Here is a 5,000-nt window from a genome sequence, read left to right as displayed (position 1 = left end):
CTACCGTACACATTTTACACCTTTCATAGAGCTGTCGGCTGAAGGTCACTGAGAAAGCATAGGTACTGCATCCTGAGTGAAATTAAATGTTTTATCATATCTTCTTAGATTAGATAAATCCTCTTGCGCTCATGGAATATTAGGACGCTTTCTTTTAATAACCTCTATTTCATATGATTTTTTTTTTTTTTTTTTTTTTTTTTGCACATATAGGACCTACCATTACAATTGTTATGAAATGCATTATAATGACACAATATCCCTTGCAGTTCCTAACAGTTCAATAGACACGTTTTCTTTTCGGGACCACTATCGGGCTATGTAAAGCTGTAATTTCCTTTGCCTGCGTTAAATATAAATTCATGTATATATTTTGACTGGTAATACAAACATGGTATAATTATGTCCTACAAGGTAACGCAGTTAATACAGTTTAAAATTATTACTCTACTTAAGCTGGTTTTGAAGATGGAACAGTTGACTGAAGACAATGCGAATATCGAAAACATTTTCCTTGATCGTGCCTTGCTCCCTAGCTTAATGGAAGGACGTATAGCCGCATGAATTAAACCCCTCCATATTTGGTTATAACTATTGTTAAAAAGAAAAATATTTCATAAGAATACACAAAACTAACAAATATATTAATAAAAATGTAATTATTTCCATTCTCGTTGCCAATGTCCATATGAAATCAGCAATTATTAACACTGGAATTAAATAAACAAATATCCAATTGACTCATTCGGATAAGAGCAATACACTCAGAAAATCTAGAACGTAAATATAGTCCATTGTTACGCATAGTCATGATAACATAAGATATAGTATAAGACTGATGGCCGTTTCTGTTTCTACGTCACTTCTCGTAGACAAGAACCGTTTGACGAGTGTATCCTCTTGCTTCGGAACTCCGGTCGAGATACCTTGCTCGAGTGTATCGGATCGTTTCCACACTGGATGGCTTTTCTCTTGAAGACTGAGGAATATATTCAGTAATATTACGATGAGGATATTTTCAAAACACCATTTTCAATGAGGATATGATGTGTGTAAAGGGTGTAACTAACACACACTATCTATCTATCTATCAGTATATATGTATGTGTGTATATATACATATGTAAATATGTATGCATATATATATATATTTTTTTATTATTATTATTTTTTTAACAGCCATTCATTCCACTACAGGATATAGGCCTCTCTCAATTCACTATTGAGAGGTTATATGGCATTGTCACCCTTGCATGATTGGATGCTCTTCCTAATCAACCACGGTTCGGCGCGCTAACACTTGTGCCACCGCGGTGACTTCCCATACGACACCTGCTTCTTGACTTCTTAAGCCGATATGTCGTTTTCTCTGGCTCGAGCAAGCAGTCAGAGCGCAGGCATATTTACGACCGCCGCGATGGGAAATTGAACTCGGGACCACGAGGGTCGGAGTCCAGTGCTCTAGCCACTGGACCATCGCGGCAGTCCATATATATATATATATATATATATATATATATATATATAGAGAGAGAGAGAGAGAGAGAGAGAGAGAGAGAGAGAGAGTGAGAAAGAGAGAGAGAGAAAGAGAGAATGTTGATACATATTGTTTACTTACGGCACTGTGATATATATTCAGTAATATTACGATGTTTGCGTTTACTATCTATGAGGATATTTTCAAAACACCATTTTCAATGAAGATATGATAGTAAGTAAAGGGTGTAACTAACACACACACACACACGCACACAAACACACACACACACATACACACACACACACACACATATATATATATATATATATATATATATATATATATTATATATTTATATTTCTCTCTCTCTCTCTCTATATATATATATATATATTTATATATATATGTATATATATATATTATATATGTATACATATATATATACATGTATATATGTATACACATATACGTATATACATATATATATATATATATATATATATATATATATAGAGAGAGAGAGAGAGAGAGAGAGAGAGAGAGAGAGAGAGAGATCTAATACATATTGTTTACTCACAGCACATACCTAATTAGGATGAGTGAGTGACCCATTTCATATACTATATTCCGTTTTCTGTTCGTTCTTAACCTCGTGTTTTTAACGTCGTTGCCAGACGCATGTTGTCTTTTTCTGTATCCATATAGAGTGATATTTGAACAACGAAATATATGGCAGTGTGTTGCTTATCCGTCTTTTTTAGTCATTATTCGTAGTGAGGCCCGCTAGAGATCTCGTCAAAAACAAGAACTCTGCTGTCAAATAATGCTTTTACTGGATACCTTTCGCAAGCAAATCATAGCAAGTTAAGAATATGTATGACCAATAGTTAGACCAACAAAACAAAACTAAAACAAAGCCTAAGTCTTCATTGTCACGATATACAATAATGCCAATAATATACAACAGTAGGCAAATGTGGTTCGCATTAGCCGCCCAGCGGATGTGGAAACTCTGTTTGGACTACGGTGAGATAGAGAGAGCGAGCGCGTGGCAGTACTCACAATGAAGGTGTAGTGTGTCTCGTGACTGTGCTGAACACTGGACTACAAAAGGAGACGCTTAAAGAAGTTGATCAGAACTTGAGCTTGGATGCAATACATGGGTGAGCAAGCTGAAGCTTAGGATATTGGCAGCTATTGGAACAGTGCACGTGAATCAGCTTTTTTCAGAACGATATAAATGATTATGGCAATATTATTCGCATACACGCGTGTGTAACTGTATATCTATGTGTGTATATATATGTGTATATATGTGGATATAGATGTATATATATGCGTGTGTATATATATGTATATATATGTGTATATATATGTATATATATGTGTATATATATGTATATATATGTATAAGTGTGTGTGTGCATACATACATACACATACATACATATATTAATAAGTATAAGTGTGTGTGTGCACACTCACACACATAAATATATACATAAATATACACGCCCACACATACACGCGTGCATACACAAACACGCGCGTATGTACACACACCACATTCTCACACTTATACTCGCACCAGACATACACACACACACACACACACACACACACACACACACACACACACACACATATACGCACGCACGCGCGCGCGCACACACACAAACATGCATGTATATACGCGCGCGCACGCACACACACACACACACACACATACACACACACACACACATACACACACACACACATATATATATATCGACGGCCACCAACAATCGATGTCGACTATGGCATTGCTGTCTCTACCCACTGCCGTATAGGCTAGTCTTACCTAGATACGATAGCGGTGCCCGACTGCTGCCTTGTAGTTCAGTCCGTGTATGGTCATAAGCTATGGGAGTTCACCCTATACCAAACAACTGGTGCCCTGTAGTTCAGTCCGTGTATGGTCAAAGGCTATAGGAGACTACCCTATACAAAACAGTCCACTACCTTTTGATATGTATAAGGTGAAAAGGCTTCGGGAGTCAACACTGAGGAAAAATCCGGAAGCGGAGTCCCGAGGCAGTTCGTTGTCGCTTGCAACCTCGTTCTGGCAACTCCTGCGACGCTGCTGGTGCCAAACCGTATCGGTCTATGCCGTTCTCTTGGATCCATCAGCTGAGTGGAGGGAGCCTGCTGCATGGGCAACAGCTTGAACCTCACATTATTTCGCCTTCAATATGTATATATATATTTATAAATATTATATATAATATATATATATAACTACCGCGATGGTCCAGTGGTCCCAAGTTTAGTTCCACGCCGCGGCAGTCGTAAAAATGCCTGCGCTCCGATCTCACGGCGAAAAGATGACGTATCACCATGAGAAGTCAAACCGCAGGTGTCATAGGGGAAGTCACCGCCGAGGCATAATGGTTAGCGCGCCCAACCGCGGTTGATTAGGAAGGGCATCCAGTTAGGCAAGGGTGACACTGCCATATAACCTCTCAATAGTGAATTGAGAGAGGCCTATGTCCTGCAGCGGAATCAATGGCTGTCGAAAAAAAATATATATTTAAGCATATATATATATATATATATATATAATCTTCTCTTAGTGCTCTGTCCTACGACAGGACCTTTTTGGCATCCATTTTCTCCACGACTCTCAATTCTCTGTTAATTCACATAACATGCCAAGTCTTCCACAGGGCTGAGGGCCATTTTTGAGATGACTGCCATAAAGACAAGGGAGAGATCAGTCAGGGTAGTTTCCTGTTGCCTTCCCTGACAGTGTTTTAATGAGACTGTCTCTAGGGGCACTTATTTATATTTATCCCATAAAATTGATTTTTATTATTTCTTTATTACCATTGTTGTTTGTATTATTGTTGTTATTGTTATTGTTATCATTCTTATGTTTATTATTTGATTATTTTTATAATTATCTTTATTGTTATTATTACTATTACTGTTATTAATAGTATTATTATTTTTATCATATTCTTATTATCATTGTTGTTGTTATTATAATTTTCATTATCATTATTATTTTATTATTATTATTATTATTATTATTATTATTCATACCTGGTAATTACTGTTATTATCATTATTAGCATTTAGAAAAAAAAAAGTTATTATTATCATGAATATTGTTATCGTTATTATCGCTATTTCTATTATTATTATTATTATTATTATTACTATTACCATTATTATTATCATTGATACTTTTGTTACTATCACATCATCATCATCACATCACATCATCATCATCCTCATCGCCATGATGATGATGATGATCATCATCATCGTCATGATCATCATCATTATCATCGTCATCATTATCTTCATTATCATCGTTATTGCTATGATCATCGTCATCGTCATGATCATCATCATCGTCTTCGTTATCGTCATCGTCATCATCCTCGTCATCGTCATCGTCATCGTCATCGTCATCATCATCGTCATCATCATCATCCTCACCATTATCGTCATCATCCTCATTATCATCATC

The 5,000-nt window shown here is 36.3% G+C and overlaps 1 protein-coding gene across 1 annotated transcript in view; it reads left to right on the top strand.

Moving 5' to 3' along the window:
* LOC125025563 (interleukin-1 receptor accessory protein-like 1) overlaps positions 1 to 5,000 on the top strand; it is a 32,399-nt gene that overhangs the window by 3,633 nt on the left and 23,766 nt on the right. The window lies entirely within an intron of this gene.

This window comes from Penaeus chinensis, chromosome 5 (assembly GCF_019202785.1).
Source record: "Penaeus chinensis breed Huanghai No. 1 chromosome 5, ASM1920278v2, whole genome shotgun sequence".
In the NCBI taxonomy this organism is placed as follows: domain Eukaryota; kingdom Metazoa; phylum Arthropoda; class Malacostraca; order Decapoda; family Penaeidae; genus Penaeus; species Penaeus chinensis.
This window is presented reverse-complemented; position numbering and strand designations above follow the sequence as displayed.